This window comes from Melozone crissalis, unplaced genomic scaffold (assembly GCF_028551555.1).
Source record: "Melozone crissalis strain CALT ecotype California unplaced genomic scaffold, PUWL_Pcris_2 ptg000013l_1, whole genome shotgun sequence".
In the NCBI taxonomy this organism is placed as follows: domain Eukaryota; kingdom Metazoa; phylum Chordata; class Aves; order Passeriformes; family Passerellidae; genus Melozone; species Melozone crissalis.
The window spans coordinates 38,874,389-38,894,908 of record NW_026535791.1 but is presented as its reverse complement, the minus strand read 5'-3'; positions in this window follow the sequence as shown (position 1 = coordinate 38,894,908).

Genomic DNA, 20,520 nt, shown 5'->3' with positions numbered 1-20,520 from the left:
TTAAAAATACAATAATTAAAAAATACAATAATTAAAAAATGCTATACATTTCCCAAAGCATATTTTGATATAGATGTCCAACTAAATGAGAAAAATAAAATCACAAAGCATATTAATTGGTCAAATTGTCACACTTGGAATTTCATTTAAAGGTTTTCCCCTGTCACATGCAAGTGTGATATTGTGCCACAACAGCCAGTGGATTCAAGTCTTTAAAATTTTCCTTCATATTTATTAATTTTTGAGCTGCGCTTAAAAGAGCAGCTCAAATTAATTTTATGGTTCTTGCTGTTTACTAATTTTTAGAGGAATTTTTAATATATTGAGATTAAGTTTTGCCTAGAGAAAAAAGGGCAAGCATGATCATAGACATGAGCACTCACTCCCACACGTTTCCTTTTATTGTTATCATTGGTTTCTCTGGGCATTTTTCACTAGCTCTGCTCTACCTTAAAATACCATTTTAAAACTAGAAAATAGGGCTATTTCAGTAAACAATCTGGCAAACAAATTTACAATTTCAGCAGAAAATATGCCCTAGATTTATGTAATACTTCATCTCTTCTTCTGACTACAAGTATACTGACATGCCATTCTTCTAGCTATGCTTCTCTGTTGAGGTTGACTAAAACACTTGTTTCTCATGAGATTTTTTCAAAGGTGTATTAATGCTGGAAAAAAGACATTTGCTTTTTCCTTCAAAACACAATGTAGACCCAAAGACCAATAATACCAACAATGATGCTTATGAAATAGCAAGTTTAGAATGACTCAATTAATTGTGTCTTAATTTCACTTATGAGAAGACAGAGCCCAATTTGAACGAGGCTCAAAAAGCCTAAGATGTGGACTACTAAACTCCAGTAGAGTTGCTTTGAACACTTTGAAGTTTGTTTTCTGTTGTTTATTTTTTCTAGTTGTGTGCACTTTAAGACTGAAAAAAGAAGGTCTTATTATTCTATTCTATTCTATTCTATTCTATTCTATTCCATTCCATTCCATTCCATTCCATTCCATTCTTATTATAGGAAGGTCATCTACTTCCTATAATATTCTTGGAAATGTTAGCTGATCCTTGGTAGTCCTTTGGGGTACCAGATTTGAAACTCAACCATTCTTTTGGGTAATCAGAAATAGGGTTTTTGACATATGGGGTAAGGTCTGAGAGGGCAAAATACAGGGAAGGTTCACTGCTCTGCTGTAAATAACACTGATTGGGTTGGACAAAAAAAAAAAAGACAAGATAGACTAATGTAGATGTTACAGATTGTCATTACAAAAAGAAAAAAAAAAAGAAAATACATATAAAAAAGAAAATATATACAAATGGATTGGATTATAGAGTAAAATAACAACTATGGAGGACCCCAAATCCAGAATGTACTCGCTATTTTTCTAGTCCAACCAGTCCCCAAAAACATATGCCCATTTGTGACTGGAGTAGGGTAAGTGCACATCCCAAACCTCTCCATGGTGTAAAGGGAACACAGTAAATAGGGCTGATCAGGTGGATTGATACCTACACTGATGCTCCATCTACAGCAAACCCCACATTCACATACAGTAGGGTAGAACCCACAGCCCTGCCTGCACCAGGTGGGCAGATCCAAAAGTGCAAGGGTGAAACAATAAAGTTTGCTCAGCTTTGGGAACTGCGAGCTGTAAATAAGGATTGATGGCCTTGGTTATCAGTCAAATGAGTTCCAAAAGAGTTGTTCCCTTTTAAACACACTTTTAAATACTTAGGTACTTTTGGAAGTACTTACCCATGTAAAAGACACATGGTTAATTTAAATGCAAAGACCAAAATGTCCTGGTGATTGCCCTATAAATCTGAAGTTATGTGAGAATTGAGAGGTTGTGGGGAAGATCTACATTCTTCCTTAAAGATCTACATTCTTCTTTCCATCCCCATCTTCATGGATGAGATCTCCCAGAATCACTCTGGGATCACCATTACACATTTCTAGAAGGACGTGTGTCTCAAATATTTGGGAACACCTGGGATGTTCTCAGATTCACCTCTCCAAGACTGCTTTCAGATATGCATGTCAGACTTCAGTTAGATGAAAGGTGAAGAATCACCAGACTAGGGTAGAAGTGAAAACAGATACTGTTTTCAAATGGTCAAATTTTGTGTCGCCATTTTTTTTTAATTTTCAAATGCAGCATATGGAAGTTTGAATACTGATGTGTACCTTCAAATATCATATAGACTAGTAGGAACTCAATAAATGAAAATGAAAAATAATGGTCCTTGTTCCAAAGCACTAATGAGTTATATATGTCAATATCATTTGACTAGATTGTCATTAAGTGGGAAATAACTTTAAGCAAGATACTGCAACAACTGGCAGTGAGTTCTTCAAAGTAACAGCCTACCATAAGGACAGTAAAAGAGAAAATTCTCATTTCAAACAACCACATATTCTGGAGTAAGAGAGGAATGAATTCATGCCCATGTTTTGCATGTTTTTTATCTTGCTGCCTGTTTTTGTTTAATAGTATATTAACTTGTAATTTTTTTTATAACTTGCTTGAATGGAACAAGCTAATACCATGTGTTTTAGATTTACAGTGGTTAAGGATTTTACTAAAAGTCCATCATATTACTATCCTGTTTCTGAAATGCATATTGAAATTTTTCTTTCTGTCCAAAAATATCAGATATGTGTTTGTCTTTTCTTCGTATCCTTATAAATTTCAAAGGTTTCAGTACACCTTTAGACATGGTCTTTGCAAACATATTAATGAGTTTTAATAGAAAACAAATTGAAATGATAGATCTTTTTGCAAAGTATCAAGTCACCTTTGGAAATTCTTTCTGTTCAGTCAGCACTAATTCTGGTTTTAATCTCTCTTTTAATCTTTTAAATTACTAGCAGTGTTCTTCTCTGCAAGTTAGTTTCCTTTACTATGTACATCTTTTTAATATGAATCTGTTATTGCTGCTCATTTTCAATTAACTTATCTCTTTTAGACTTTCAGTGTGCCTAAAATTTCAGGCAAAACCCTGAATATTTTGGAGATTCATGCTTATAATATGAAAATAAAATTTAAGATATTTTTTCCAGAACAGTATTTTCTTAGAGAGATAAAATGCCGTGTTGTAATTGCCGCCTTGTCAGTCTTTAAAAAGTTCAGATTCAATAATGCAGTTAGGAGTGAATGTAGACTAAATACTTTCAGCTCTTCAGGACCAGGAAGGAGCCTGTTTTTACTCTGTCGATTCCGAAACATAATTTTTAAGAGAGAGTTAGATCATGAATGCACCTCAAAAGATTACTTCAAGATGGAGAATCACTGAGCAAGAGCAGGCTTAGCAGATGATTCTTGTTCCCTGGTTTTCCTCAAAGATCTATGTTAAGCTGACTACTGTTCAGGTGGTTGGAGTGTATAGAGTATCACAAGACTCGTGACATAGCTATAACTGAATACTGAACACAGTATATCTGTATAATTGTCCACAAAAAATTTACAGATCTCAAAATCTGTAGATTAGATCTGCAGTATCACCTTGAGAAAATGCAGCATGCTTGATATTGCAGCTGAAGGGAATTACACCTGAATTGCCCAAAGACAAAGTTTAGTACTTTCCTCTCTTTTGACCTTAGTCTGGATTTCAGAGCTGAGGTGATTTTCTGTGCTGGCAGGAAGATAGAGATGGTGGCATTGTTGAAATTTGTCTTCAGACTTAACTCTCCAAAGAGGTCAAGGAACTGAATGACTGTCTCTGACAGGGTCCAATGGCATTCTGTGAGAAAAATTGCTATTTAAGTCCTCAAAGAAGAATCATGTCAGGGCCTCTTAATTCTCCTTCAGGCCCTGTGGCATTAACAAACAGCTCACAGCAACTTGGGTTATGGCTGGTTCATGGTGATGTGAAGTTCTATTTATTAGCTGTTCATTTTGGACAAAGCAGAGAAACCTTTGCTGAATGGAGAAGTATTTTCATGCAGACACAATTATTCTGGCAGAACGTTAATAATGAAAAATCACAGGAGATCGGAGCTGTACTACTTAAATATACTGACATTATGTAATGCTAATCAAATTATTTTCCAGGCTAATGCTATTATATCAGAGCATATCTAATCTATGTAATTGGAAAGCTGCTATTTATTTATCATTTTCACCAAAGCCTGAGGAAAAACTGAAAAAAATCTACAAGATTATTTAGATTCACAAGAAACAAACTACACAAGCACATTCTCTACTAAATCAAAGGAAGACATTTTTGAGCTGTTCAAACTTACATATGCAGAAGAGTAGTCATAGAGAATGCTATACTTTTTCAGAAAAGGCCTTTACATTATTTCAAAAAATACTAATCAAAGTATTCATGATAGAAAGCAACCAGGTCCATGATGGGCTGCCTCTAAGCTGCTAGGTTCCCTTTTTAGTCATGGACAGACTTCCTGTTTAGCCACAGACTCCTAATTTATTATCTCTGTGAGTCTTTCAGGGACAGCTGTCCACATGAAAAGTACCATATAATTTCCTTGGTACCTCTGACATTGCCCTTCACTGCAGAGACAGAAATATCTGGGCATCAGCAAAGCACACTGACAGAAGCTGAATGGTTGCATAAGCTCTTTAGGGCTCAGACCACAGCAACTTTCTCCTCTCAGTGTCTGTAACCATCAGGTTTGACCCTGTATGCACTTTTGGAGAAGAACCACTCCAGACTTAATTTGGACATGCCTGAAAAAATTACATCAGAATTTTCATCAAGCCGTTAAGGCATGTCCAAAATGACTTTCAAGTCTGGCACACTCAGATTTGAAATGGAAGCACTGGACAGAGAACTAAGAGAAGAGTTATTTTTGCTGCTGGCTTGTCAGTAAAACATAAAGTACTAATGTTCCAATAAATCTTAAAATTACAATGAAATTCTGCTTCCACTCTTTTGGTTTGCATAGTCTTTTAGGCATCAGAGGCCATAGCAGTTGCTATAATTTAAGTTCTACTAAACAAAGTAAAACAAATAAATATTTTATAATCAACAGGGATACAGAGAATGGAGAAAAATAACTTTCTTAATTTTCCATGTACCACATGAGAGTTTTCTCAAATTAGACCTTTACAATCATATGGTTACATAAAAAATAGTAATATATCATTAATAGTATTGATACTATATCTTTAACAGCATCATGCTTTTTCTGTTACCTTTTGTCCTGTTCCTTATGTCTACTTCTGAATGAGCTTTCAGCATGTAGAACAGTTGGTCATGACTAATAATCTTAAAGATGTACACAGAGCTATTTATTTTATGCCCTCTTGGTAATTTAGGAAGATATCAGCTGAAAAAAAAGGAGCAATCTGAAAATAAATTTGGAAAACGCAGAAACATGGTGTTCTAAAAATTTCATGGCTTGCAAAGCTTACTAGCAGACAGACAGACAACTATTCCTTGTGAAAACAAATAGCTTTAATCTGAATTTAAATACCCAACTAAAGATTGATTTAATTGCATGTACATAATATAATTGAAGTATGTTGCACAGTCTTTTGTTATTCATTATCATAATAAGCAAAAGTGTTTTAACTATGCAAATTAAATGTTGTTAAATACAATCCGTTTAAAATATAACAAAGAAGTGGCTCAGTGTGGGTCCCTGTTTCATAACAAGTGTCCTTCATTTTCACTGGAAAATACAAAATATACAAAACAAATATGTTTATACTGCTTCAGAAAATTACTTAGTAGTATTCTATAACTTATAAGCAAATAGAAATATATTTTTTAATATGATTGCAATTGGTGAAAGACTACATGAGACTTGGTCCTAATTCTGTTAAATCTCCCTTAACAGAAGAATTCTCTTTCATTCAGAAACAGGTAGCCTAAGCTATTGTATAAACTATTGTATATGTATAAACTTCAGAGTTATGTTGGTTCATAAATTTATGAAAAAAAAATATAATTTTCCCAAATTATACAATCTAAAATTTATAACTATATAAAGTATAAAGTATGCATGATGTTGACTTCTGCATGATTGCAACTGTTTAATTGAAACTTAAATGTTATTATTGTGATCTCACATTTTTCCATGTTGCTATTTGTAACAAATGAAAGCAGCTATCCCCCACAAACAAATAAACAAACAAACTCTTCAATCCATCGGCAATGAGAACTCAACATCAAAGCCCTAAACCAGATTCCAAGAACGGGGAACTAAGCAGTTAATTGAAGGTTTGTAGGGAAATAATTTCATTTTCACATGAATGCAATGGTGATTATCGTAGTTAGACATGGCTGGACACCAGGTGCCCACCAAAGCCCCTATATCCCTCCCCTCCTCAACTGGAAATGGGAGAGAAAATATAACAAAAGACTTGTGGGTTGGGATAAGGACAGGGAGAGATCACAAACCAGTTACTGTCACGCACAGACAGACTCGCATAAATTATTTTAATTATAGTCATTCAAATTAGAGTAGGATAACGAGAAGTAAACACAAGTCTTGAAAACACCTTCTGCCTACCCTTTCTATTTTCCCAGCTTAGCTTTATTCCTGATTCTCAACATCTTGGCCCTTCATCAGAAAAAGAGAGGGAGCACACATTGTCCGTGTCCCTTCTTCCTCCTCAGAAAGAGAACCCCTTACATCCATTCCCTGCTCTGGAATGGAGCCTCTCCCACAGGAGACAGTCCTGTGCACACCTCTCCAATGTGAGTCCTTCCCCTGGGTTGTAGTTCTTCATGAGCTGTCCCAGCATGGGTCCCTTCCATGGGAAGTAGTCCTTCAGACTGCTCCAGTGTGGGCCCCCCACACAACCACAAATCCTGCCAGCAAACCTCCTTGGGAATAGGCTTCTCTCTCCACAGGTCCACTGGTCCTTCAAGGATTTTGCCCAGCATGGGCTTCCCACAGGGTCACAGCCTCCTTCAGGCATTCACCTGCACCAGCATGGAGTCCTTCAGAGGCTGTAAGTGGCCACTGGCTCTCCCAGGGATTTCCAAGGGCACAGATGTCTCACCGTGGGCTGCACCATGGGCTGCATGAGAATCCCAGCTCTGTCACAGATATCTTTTGTGAAAAATCCTTTCTTGGGATTTTTCTCCCTTCTGAGAAGCTGTGGCCTCAGCAACAAGATGTAAACAATGGTTATCTGCTGCTGTGGAATGTAACAGGTGGATCCGTGATTGGTCTCCTGTGGGTGTTTGGATTTACTGACCACTCATGGCAGAGCTGCTCTCGCTTTCTGCCGGGACACAGATCTTTGTTATTCATTCTTTTCTATTCTTAGCTTAGCCAGCTTTCTGAGAACTTTTCCTTCTATTTCTTTTTAGTATAGTTATAATGTAGTATATATATAATAAAGTAATAAATCAAGCCTTCTGATAATGAGGTCAACATTCTCATCTCTCTCTTTACCTCAAGACCCTTGTGACCACCGTCACACAGCTCCAGAACCGGGAGCATCTCCTTGCTGTCCCTCTCCTGCACTGACCTTGGTGTCTGCAATGCTGCTTCTCTCATACGTTCTCACTCATCTCTTCTATGACTGTACTTGCTTCTGCACAGTAAGTTTTTTCCATTTTTAAATCTGCTGTCCTAGAGGCACTATCACCATTGCTGCTGGGCATAGCCATGACTCATGGCAGATCCAGCTGGGAGTTGGGTGGCATTGTCTCTGCAGGACATGAAGGAAGTTTCTAGCAGCTTCTCACAGAAGCCACCCCTGTAGCTCTCCCGCTGCCAAAAGCTTGTCGCCCAAACCCAACAAACAATTCTTCATTATCTTAGAATGTAATTATTCATTTTAGTAAGATTTCTTTACTTTCCTACATATCATGCAGGGAGCATTTATAAAACTATGCTCTCTAAGACTCCAGTTTAATGGAAACACTAAAACAAGTATTTTTTTTTAATTTAACTCCTTTTTATCTGTTGTTATCGACTATGTCTCTGTTTATTTTCTCACCTCTCCCATTTTTTTAAATCTACCTTCAAAGTGATTTCTTATTCCTTTACTGTGTCTGAGAAGGGAGAAATCAACAGCACTGTCAGCTTGTTAGATAAAATTGCCCAAATCCACTGAAAAATCATATTCCTATTTTAAACAATTTGGCACTTCTTGGATTGATTTTATTGCTATTATAATTTACACAGGTCATTAAGCTAGTTCTGTCACAGAAAGGGCTTCCCATAGCCAAGCAGTCACATACCACTGGGGGTTTCTCTACACAGGGACACGTACAGGGTGGTACTGACTTCGTGCCACTGTTGTTGCTAGGGCTGTACTTACATTATTCTAGTAGTTATTTATTTAACCACTTTGGATTCTTGCTACCACCCAATGATTCCTCAGATAATAACATGAAAACAGTAAGTGTTAAATCCAAGAATGTAAACAAGCATATTTTTGAATTCTTTCCTTGGCCAAAAGAAGAACGTCTTACAAATTGCAGTGCTTCCTGTCACATTTTGGCTAGAATATGGCAAAAGGCAGCCAAGATTTTTCATATGGGATATTATAATTAGATGCTAATTACATCCCACTAATTAAATTTGAGTAGGCACCCAAGGATGATTCATGTTTAATGATTCTGTGGGCAACCTCACTGTGACGTGTTTTTCCGGATTCTTTTGAACCGTTTTCATTGTCATGAATATGCATAACTATGTTCAACATGGGCCTATATAATTAATCGATAGACTGGAATCATAGGCAAGTTGATAAATACTGTCACAAATTAGCATTTTCTTTAGAAAAAACATAGTTATATGTGATCTCTAATAATAGGACAACAATGCTAGAAGCAGAGATAGTCCATTCACACATCAGAAACAACAGGTCTGTGGTATATGAGACAATACCTAAAATTTATCCGGCAAGTTAAACAGGTAAACAAATTCCTGTCTGCATTGTAAAACTTTGAAGTTTGTCTACTCAGGTAAAGGCTTATATGTCCATATGTTTGATTTGTTTTTACTTTCATTCTGCTGTTTATTTTCAAAACTTTCTATGAGCACTTACCCTTTCAATTTATCTGTTTAATAAGAACAATGTACTTGTTGAAGCCTATATAGACATGAAATCTCAATAATTTTCATTTAGACTTTCCGATAGGAAATGACTCGTTGCTCCCTCACGGTAGAGTGCAGAAGGCCTGTATGCCTTTTCTGAAACATTGAGGAGAGCTCAGGCAGTTACTGACTGTGTGTGCTGCTGTTGGTCACCTCTGCTTTCCTGGGAACAGTTGTGATGGGTCAGACTTGAATTGCAGGGAATGCAAACTACTGCCTCTAAAGAAAATGCTCTCATTATCTGGTTTGTTGAGCACATGCTTACATGTTCTTTCTGTCTCTGTCTCTTCAAGTTATTCTCTCATTTCTCTCTACTGAGTAGAACAACACCAACAGCCCCCTAATTTGCCTTTCACCTTGACCACTACACTCAAAGAGCACATACAGAACAACTTAACTCATTCTTTCATGATGTAAAAGAGATGAATGAGAACATTTTCAGAATAAGAGGTGAATTGACCTCCCACTACTTCCAACTAAAGTGGTCAGACTGGGGAACAGAAGACTAGTTTTTCAGCTGATTCCTGACAACAAAGCAACAAGCTTCTTTTTTTCACAGTTTCCCCTCTGGGGATCTTTTGCTCACCTCACACTTGACAGGAAGTATTTAGTTGCTTGACTGCTGTGGCTGGGGCCAGTGCCTCTCAACACCTCAGAGCAAGCACCTGGGGACGGCTGCTGCACATCACCATTTTCTCTGGGATACTGCACCTCATTCCTGAGTACTTTCTTAGATCTGTGCTGTTTCTTCTGCATCAATTTCACAGGTTTATGGCAAAGAATAACCCATCCTCCTTCTTTGTACAGATAATGACAGTCAATTTTTGCTCAGTGTTGGTATCAAATGCAGGTTTGAACTTGCCATTTTAAAGTCTGTGAGAAAAGAAGAAGAGACCAGGCTATATTTTTCATTTACATTTTAAAAAATTGTGTGAGTTAGATAAAATGATAGCCACTTGCAATAAATCCACATAGACAAAATGAAAAAAGGCAAAGGTAATATTTTGTTTCACTACACAGTAGATCAATCATGTTCATATATGATTGGTCATGTTGTTTCAGAGTGGAAACCTTTATAAAAAATATTACTTAAAAAAAAGTAAGCCAATCAACAAACCAACAAGCAAACAAGCTACTACAAAAACCCAACCCAAACCTTTTGATAAATGGTACTGGTATATAAGTATTAGTGTTCATATTTCTTTGCATTTTTAGGGTTTGAGAACCTGGAGACATAAAAAGTTTGTTTAGATAAAGATACTGTACCCTACATAACTTCAATTAAAATCCATCAAAGAGGAAAGAGAGAAAATTATCACTGAGAAGAAAGAACTCTGCTATATATATATGACTCTGAGGTGATTCCATGATCACAAATGATTTTCTACAACTGTGTATGAAAAAGAAAATATATGAGATCAGAGCTAGGAACGTTGTTATTTCAGCTATCTCCAGCCTACTAGAGATACCAAGGACTGCAAACCAAGGAGACCATTTGGATAGTTAGTATTGACTCAGTAGGGTTAAAAATAATCTGCAATACTGTATGTGTGTACTGCTTACAGGCAAATGTTCAGTAATTGCCACAGATAGCCATTTGTTTGATATACACCCCTTAACCAAGATGTTGCATCCAGGTCTAGTTTAGCAGCAGAGTACACAACATACATTCTCATCAGGCTTTTATTAAAATTCATTGAGTATAAACAAAAATCTTTTAATGATTTCTTTTGGTTTTTTTTTCCCTTTTCCTCTCTACCTCACTCCCTGCTTCAAGGTGGATAAAGCTATTACATTTATTCTAACAGATTTGAATTCCCCTTAAGGCTTTTAGTGACTAAAAATTGTTACAGTATTCTGGCTGTGTCCAAGTCAGATTAATAGCTTGGAGTCTCTGGGAAGAGCACCAAAAATATAAATTCTAATCAATTAACATTTATTACAGACAGCTTGTGGCTGCATAAATTTCCACTACATATTAGACAAGTTAATATTTTTTCCTCTTTTTATACTGCTGTCCTGGCTTAGGGTAAATTTGTGAGAAAACCTCTAAAGGGGATGGTCTGGAAAGCAGACTCAAGCGGCCCCTCCCCCAGCTGGTTTGGGAAAATATTTCTTTGGAGAAATGTGGGAAATAAATGTTTATTTAACAGGCAAAGCATTCACCAGCAAAAACCAAAAACCAAAACCAAAACCAAAACCAAAAAAAGAAAGAAAAAAAAAAAGGAAAAAAATGAAAAAAAAAAAAAGAGCCATATTAAACAATAAAACCTTCTGCTGCTCCGAAGAGATGACAAACTCAGGAAGTCCCCTTTGTAGACTGTCTTATCAGTCTGTTATCAGTCCCTCTGGCACTGGAAATGTCATGGCCCAGGCCTGGCCCAGTGGGCCACAGGTGTGAGCCTCTGGTGCTCTGCTGGGTGTTCAGTCCAGAGCAGGTTCAAAGAGTTCCAAGGAAAAAGAAACACCACAGCCCGGGGAACTTCTCTGCCTCAGCTAGCTAAAAACTAACTAAAAGCAAAGGAGATCTGTCTCTCACTGTCCAGAGACAGCAGAGAGCACAGGCCAGGAGACGGATGTGGGGGAGCAAGTGCAGTTTCTGATAATAAACTCCACGCTTCTTCTTTCCCCCATTCACTCTTGGAAGCAGTCTTAAAGGTGCAAATTTTACTTCTGGGTGAAGTAAGAAACAGACAAATAGGGATACAAGCATCATAAAGTCACCCCAGGACAACTGCTTTATCATAATCTTGATAAAATCAGCTTAAAACCTGATTTTTATAAAGATCTGGCCCTACATTTACCATGGTATAAATATTAATTATGTGAAATGAACAAGGTAGAGGTGTGAGGAAAGTGCATGTATTGGGCTTCGCAAATCTCATGAGGGTTTATGATCTCTTATAATAGACAGAGTCCAAATATGAACTCATGCAATATTGTCCCAGATATAGATGAAAGAATCTGTTTTCTTTTACGCTCCTTCTCAATTAATTATATATTGACTCAAGTAATTCCTGTGTTTGGCTGTCATTTGGTGTGCAATGATGAATCAAATTTTTGATCAGCTAGAAATGTAAATGAACAACAAGTAACATATATATAAATAATTATAACTAAGTGTAACAGGGATGTTGATACCACACTGAGCTTAAATAAGATCTGACTCTGAATATCTACACTGGAGGCATTCCTTTGAACTCAATATTTACTTACCTTTCACAGCAAATATTTCATTGACTAATTGTTTTCAGATATGACGTTACACAAATTTAAAAAAAGAAAGGAAAAAGAGTGTGTCTGTTATTTCAAACAAAACCTCAATGAAATACCTCCTAGGTCTCTAAACCATAATGTATAAAATGTGTTTTAGTTATTAGGAAGTAGTAATCATATATTTGTTTGGAATATGCACTTCACTCCTTTTATTACAATTCAGTGAGGAACAAGTATGACTGATTTAAAGAAAATTTAATACATAAATTTTATGTTCAATTAGCTATCAAACATGCTGTAAAAGTGCCTTGTACTAAAGGAAGTACTAAGCTATTTTTCTGTTGCTTTTATTGAGTTTTTTTAATCAATTATTTGCAAATTTCTCTTTCCTGATTTTGAAGGGTTCCTTTTCTCAAGGCAATGAAGGAACAAACTGGATGAAATCCCACACTTGTAAAATATGCTGAAGATCATTGACTTTAACTGAGCTACAACAACTTACACAAGTGGAAGACACGACCCTTCCTGATTTATTTTGGCAAAGAGAACTCTTTCCTTTTTTGGCACTGGAGATGTTCTGCTATCACCAGTTACTAAATCTCTAGCAGCATTCATGTGAATACAAGTGAACATGAACTTGTTGCTGACAGCCCAAATAATTCAATATTGACTTCTGTAGAAATTTCTAACTTTCAAACCTTCATGAAAATAAAAGTTTAACAGTGATATTGAGAGATAAATTTATAGTGATGCAGATCAATAGTGATTCTTTCTCATTATTTATTTATTTTTAAACGTGGACCAAAAATGATAAGTGTATTTTCCAAGAAATTTGAATAAATACTCTCCTCTGTTTGCACTTCTAGTTGCAATGAATTTTATTTTTCCACAGAATAGAATCCAATTGTCATTTTCCCTTTTTGTCCAGAAAAGAGAAAAACAAGTACAACAACTGTCCCATTTGCTTTTCTTAGAATGAGACCTCTCACGTATATTTGGGCTGCAGGGGAGTGATGAGCACTCCCATCCCCACCCTTGGGCAGCGAGGCTGGAAGTCCCTCAGCAGCAGGTGCCCCCTGATGCCCATCTCAGAGCTCCTGAGCATGTGTGACAGTGATAGCTCAGGCTGTCCCCAGCAGATTTGCATCTAGCTTGAATAGGAGGCAGGTCACAGCCACAAAGACTTCTGGAAGCATTCCCAGCACACTCTTTATGATTAGTTCTTTCTACACAGCTCAGCTGTTACCGGGCTTGCAAGGGTTCCTCAGGGGTGAAGAGAGAAGAGAGAATCTTGCATTCATGATCAGAAGGCTGGATTTATAAATTTATGATATATAATGCATTAAGACTATACTAAAAGGAATAGAGAGAAAAGTTCAGAAGCTGCTATGCTAAGAATAGAACAGGAAAATGAATCAAGAAGGGAGCTCTCTCCCTCTGTCCCAGAGAGAACTTGGTCTTTGATTGGCCCTTAATTGTAAACATGGAACATGGGCCAATCACAGGTGCCCCTGTTGTATTTCACAGCAGCAGATAACAATTGTTTACATTCTTCTTCTGGGGCCTCAGCTTCCCAGAAGAAGGAAAAATCCTAAAGAAAGGATTTTCCACAAAAGATGTCTGTAACACTCAGCCCTGAGTCTGTTACCCAAGAATTAAAAAGAGGAAGAGAAGTTCTTACTAGACTATTTTCTACCTGGTTTGTGGTGATTTTGCTTACTGCATCTTACGTGAAAGCAGCACTCAATTTAAAATATAACACCAGTAAATCAGAAGCTCTCATGTATTTAATCTACCAAATAAATATGACTGAAGTGCTGTCTTGAAATGTCAGAGACTTGTTTTGTTAGAAGATAGTCAGAAAGTATAACATGAGAGATCTGTTTTCCTGTCTGAAGTCACCTTAAATAGAAAAAACACTATGACAGCTTTCTTAATCTGTATCTACACCATAAAATTGTCCACTATGCTTGCTGGCAGTTTTGTCCTAGGCCAGCTAGCAATTTGTCAGACAGCGTCAGTGTACAGACTGGGGCAGAGACTAGGCCAGGAATTATTTTGGAGAGAGTTGCCTGCTAATTTCTGGGCATATAAGGAGTTCAGCAAAGATGCTGAAGGTCTTTACTTCAAACTAAGAGTCCAAAGAGCAGCTGAGTAAGTAGACTGAGCTTCTCTTTATCAGTTTACAAATATAAATACAAAAATTTACAAGCCCTGAATAATAAATATCTCATAATAACTAGACATCTCATTCTGGATTTTCATTTATATCTTCATTTCTAGTCTTCACCTTTCTATTTAACATCTGATGGTATACAAGCCTAAACTGCCAGAGAACGTGAGGAACCTAGTTACAGATCAGGACCAGCTTTGGAAATAGAAAGGGTTATTCTAAATAAGTAAGACATCAAAGGCTGTTTCATTGTTTACACTGCGCAGTCAAAAAAGTGGAGCCCAAAGCTGTCATCTTTTGCACGACATTGACCAGAGAAACTATTACACTTTAAGTACATGAAGATTTTCTGAACTTGAATATGTTAGCCACATCTTTATCCTTCCAAACTAATCTGTCATCTTCTATTTATTAATAGAGTATTAATTCACCAATATTCCATTTCACTCTAGGTTATATTAATTGAATCCAATGTAGCATTATGTGCCACAAGAGAACCGTGTTAAATTGCATGAAAATAGTAAAATTTTTGATTGAAATTGAGGATTATATGCTCAAAGTTGAGATGCTATGGGTGGTTTAAAAGGTTATTTAGGTATGAACAAGTTGCACAGAGACAGTGCAAGCCAACAGTTTTTTTTAAGTGTATTTAGATTAAAGTCAATATTAATTTCTCTTACTGAGAAGAAAGCTTGTACTTTGGAAAATGTTAAAAAAAGGTCATGAAGGATTTTACTTAATGCAGTTGCCATTTTCAGTGGAAACTTTATGATTATTTTTTCCTTTCCTAAATAGGTGTTTAATACACTTGAAAAGTAATAGATTGACAGCAGCAGAAATTGCCCAGTATCTACTAGGGACATAGGAATGATGTTCTTTGATGAGCAAAGTGACCTCTGTTTTCTCGTGTTTACACTTGCCAATCCTATCTTCAGTACGTGTACTTTCATGAAAGATTTTTGTGAGATGGAATAACCCCACTGGCATCAGTTAAAGGTATAAATAAGTGTAAGCAATTGCAAGATGTCTGTGTAGTTTATTTTTCTTCCTTCGATAGGTTTGTAATGAAAAAAGTTGACTTTGATAAGGAAGAATTCAGCCCACATGTTCCATTCTCCTAGACAGATAAACTCTCAGCTAAAAATCATATTAAACTAATTTTAAAAATACTTCAAATAAGAACACAAATATATTTTTGGTCTGATTATCTGGGAGTTTTGTTTTGTTGATTGATTAGGGTATTTTTGTTCAAATGCAATGAATTATGGGCAAGGGGTGGAAGGAAAGACAAGAACAAACTGCTGAACAGACATTTTCTAAATGAGAACATAGTACCCAAAATGTAAAAGAAAAGCAAATTTGCTTAATTGTTTATGAGTAAGTATAACTGTTTCATTAACTACATTCTAATATCTACTGACAATTATTTTATCTTTAAAATATGCATTGTCTGAGCAGGCATATCTGTTCTGTGAGTGAAGATTGAATGCATCTCTCACAAGTTTGTAATGTCATAGAAGCTTCCCAAGTCTTTTAAAGGAAATTTAGGGGTTTTTCCTTTTTTTTAATGCTTAAAATAGTCCTGTTATAAAAATAAAAGTGGTGAAAGTTGAAATAGCTTTACTGTGTGTTTTAACTTGTCCCTGAATCTGAGGCAAAGGCATACATGTCTGATTTCCTTAATCTGTTTATTCAGAAGAGGCTTTCTGAAAGGAAAATTTTTCAATTGATATATCTGTCATTGCTATTTCATAATCTCCTTTGATATTTAATTTTTATTTATACAACAGAATTTTCCAAAGTTACCTTGAATAACAAAAAGATAAGAGAAGTCTGGGGAGTCGGGGTTTATTGAAGTTTTTTGCAATTCTCAACAGCAGGTGATTGAATGAGTAAAAAAATGAAAAACACAATCAACCATAAAAAAATTTCCTTAAGAATGAAATTGCACAGTGGCATAAATTTACAGAGATCCACCAATTTCAACTGTTTAGGTTTGTACTTTTTAAAACCTTAGACATTCACTTAAATCATATAGACTTTAGAGCTAGCTGTCCCAGAGCAAAAGAATCTAACGTTTCATTTACCACCCACAACAGTGGATCCATTTGTGGAGATATGCAACCTTATTCTCAAGTTTTTTCTAGTCCAGATTCTTATTTTGCTGTCTCATTGTTTTACAACTGGTCTAAGACAGCATAAGCAAATTCTAAATGTTATTACTACTTCCATCTGAGTAGATTGAAATCTCTCCTAAACTATCTAAACTAATGTTAATTAAGAGCTTGAATGTTCTTTCCATATATATTACAAACCCCTCCCCAAAAAAAAAACAACCAAACCCAGATCAAGAAAGTAGCAAAAAGCATTCTTCTCAATACATTAAAAAATACCAATAGATACACCTATATTAATACAGATATGTAAGAAGCTGCTTTACACTTCAGTTTTTTCAAATCAGACAAGTATAAAACCAGGGTGATTTGGCAATGTAAGAAAAGCAGGTAGTCCTTCTTTTTAAAGCCTTTTGGTCTCTTTGAATGTTGAAAAACTTTTTAAGAGAGGTGTGATAAATTGCCACACCTAGTATGACTATACAATATCTTTTCCTTAAAAGAAATATTTGCATTAGAAAGGTAGTTTCTGTGGGAAAAAAAAAAAACCACCAAAAAAACCAAACAACTGCCTTCTGAAAAAAAACATACAAAAAATAATCCCACAAAACCTCCAAAGCAAAACCAAACAACTATTCCAAAACTAGGATAAGAAAAATCAAAACCCAGAAGAAGGGAAAAGGGGAAAAAACATGTTAACATTAACAAGAGTTTCCATTGTTCAAGTTCCTTGGATTATGACCTGTCAATCTCTCACGCTTGCTAGAGGAAGAGCCCTTGACCTATAAAATCCAGGAATCTGTGTGCAACAAGGCAACTGAATACACACAGAGGACTGTATCTTTTAGATAAGATCTTTGTGTAAGTAGACTAGGAGAAGCATTGTTTCATTTACCCACATATGCCTTTTATAAATATATGGAGTTTCTTTGTGTGTTTGGGTAATTAATATTAAAAAAGACTTTTCTGCATTTTATCTTCTGATAGCTGAGACAGCATCAAGGCGATCCATAATCAGAGATGTCACTCCTAATAAGTAAACTGGGATCCCTCAAAAAAATCATCTATCCCCTGGAGAAATGCACAGAGACACACAAGGAGGCGTCAGATTTTATTTTGTTGGCAGAGAAGAAAGTTTCATACGGTTAGGGACAGCTAGGAAAGCTTCTTTGAATCTTTAGTGGGGCAACATGTCTCTGTCTGAGGGGACAAGAGGTTATTGGTGAGATCAATGTTTGATATTTCTGCCAGCATTCAGAACAGCATTACGGCTCTCCAAAAGCCAGACAAGGCATTGCCTTACCTAAGATGCTTTTAGGCTCGCTACCCTGGAGGTGATGAAATGAGGGGGAAACGAGAAAGTTGTGTGGGAGCTGTAGAAGGAAAAATGGCAGTAACATCAATAAGATCATGCCACATGATGTAGTAAAGAAGAGGGTGTTTTTATGACTAAATGCGTGTGTGACTTACATGTTTTATAACTCTTAATTACTCAATAAATTACCATATGCTCTATTTATACAGAAAGGAAGCAGAAGAATAAATAGCAGGAGATCCAAAACCAAGCAGTCAAGATTACATAAAAAACACATTCAGGATTTTGACTATAGTCTGGCCAGAAAATGTCAGGACATGGAAATATTTGGTTATAATGATATAGTTAAAAAATCAAAGTATTATATTTTTTTAGGCAGCCCTAAATTAGGTGAGGTTGCAATTAAGGACATATATGTGCACTTGTGGGCTAGAAAGATCCAGGCGCATTTTTTAAACTTGATTTTGACCTCAGTGAAATGATTATCTTTTTCAAATTATTATACTGTCACTGGCTAGTGTTGAAATTAAAGGTCTGTCAACCTTGCCATTATAAATGCTGATATTTAGGAGTTTATAACTCAGCTGTAAAAATTTCCTTCAGGCTCAAAGTTGGCAGCAAAGGCTATAAACCAGAGCTGATTTTCCTCCCACAAAAACCATTAAAGAGTATGTTTGGACTAAATCTGAGGATATTGGAGCAAACAAAATATAGGCATTAAGTACTTTCTTGATACTTTTTATGTCTTACATAAGACTCAAGAACACCTTTTATCGCTTTGTTTTATTTACTGGTTTTTTTTCTTTTTAGTTGAGTTTAATGCTCATAAGAAATGCCAAATTAGCATACCTGAATGGTGAAATCTTTCATTTACTTGCAAAGCAGTTCTTTTACAGGCAATTCTAATTTGAACATCTCTACAAATGTATCTTTATCTTCTAGTAGCCTCTGGGATCATGAATTTTAGTGATAAAAAAGAAGACTAACAGTGGATTACTTGTAGCAGCATTAATAACAATAACAATAATAATAATGATGATGATGGAGATTATATCAAATTAACACAACAAAATAGTTCCCAGTTTTAAACATTTACAAGACTATGATTTAGAGCTACTAAATTTTTGCTCCTCTACTTCTTTAGGCACTACATCACCTTTTACCCTTCACAGTCATATTGATTTTTTTAAAAGGTGTTATTTTGTTTGTTTGCTATCTGGTCTGCACTTGCTAAAAGATAATTTCAAAGAGCTATTGTTGTATGAAAACTTTTTATTTATTTCCAGCTATTCATGTTCACAATTCATATTCATTTTTTATGTGGTAAATTTATCGTTGTCTGGCATTGAAATCTCTGGTACAGTTGTAGATATTAGTTGTACTTCTTTCAGACTGAAATTTGAGTGGGCTAATCATGTCAGGATCTTTAACCTGTTTTCATAGTCTCACTTGCATATGATCATAATTGCAAAAAAGGACAAGTGAAAAATCTTTAAATTAGGAACAGGAAATGACACAACTGAGGGAATAAATAATGGTTTTCTTTGCTGTTGTTGGTGTGTGTTGAAGGTAAGATGGCACATGTTGTCCATTCAAAAGCAAGGAAGAAATAATTCAAGAACAACAAGTCGGTTTCATAATTAGTAAAATAAGTCCTCATAGATGTAGAAGTTGCTGCTAGAGTAAACTTAATGGCTAAAATGTGTATGAAATGAAAAGTAACAGTAAAGTTACTAAAAATAATCCACTGAGGCCTATTGGATAAAAGAATACAGCATTTTCACAAATTCAGAGGATTTTCTGTGTTGGAGGGGTCCCATAAAGTCCAGGTCTCATGTAAAAGGCCCATGCAGAGACTGAACACAAAAACTTGGTGTTATAAGCAGCGTGCCTTGGCCAACTGAGGAAATCTCAGGGTCAAACCAGGAGGTTCCTAACTTGCAATTTGTGAGAGGCTGGGAAAGAATTTATGATGTTACTGCATAATTGTCCTTTTATATACTCTATCCCAGAAAGCCTTAAGAAACTAGAAGTAAGCATGTGTGTGCATGTGTATGTGAAAAAAGAAGATAGAGAAGTGAATCATAAGTTTGTGCAGAGGAATACAGTGCCCAGCAGTGTTCCTACGAATTGAAACAGAATTTTCAATTGTAATTTCCATATTTGGAGTAGTTTTGCTTGTAGTTCATGTTGCACTGAAGTGATTTTCAGGGTATTTACTTTTTCATATGTATTTACAGAAAAACACATTTTCCTCAAATCTACAGCATTAAATGTTTGTGCCAGAAAATGATACTTTCATGCTCTCTTACATATTGATAATAGTCCACAGGGAATTTAAGAGCTTAGATATTATTACTGACTACTCAAATAAATATTATATATTAGTTTTGTATTTCTACTTCAGGCACTATTTATTTAAATATGTAAAGAAAATAAAAATAAATATTAAAATGATATATTATGAACTTTAATGTCAGTGCAGAAGTAAGAAAACCAGATATTAATGCTAGAAATATACACATATTTCACCTCAGAAAAGCAAGATTTTCTCTTGCATACATTAGATGTAATGGGACAAGTTAAAAATAATCCTTGTTCCTACTTTTGAATTTCATCTTCATTCCAAGCAAAAATTTGTTCAAATGGATTTTGTGA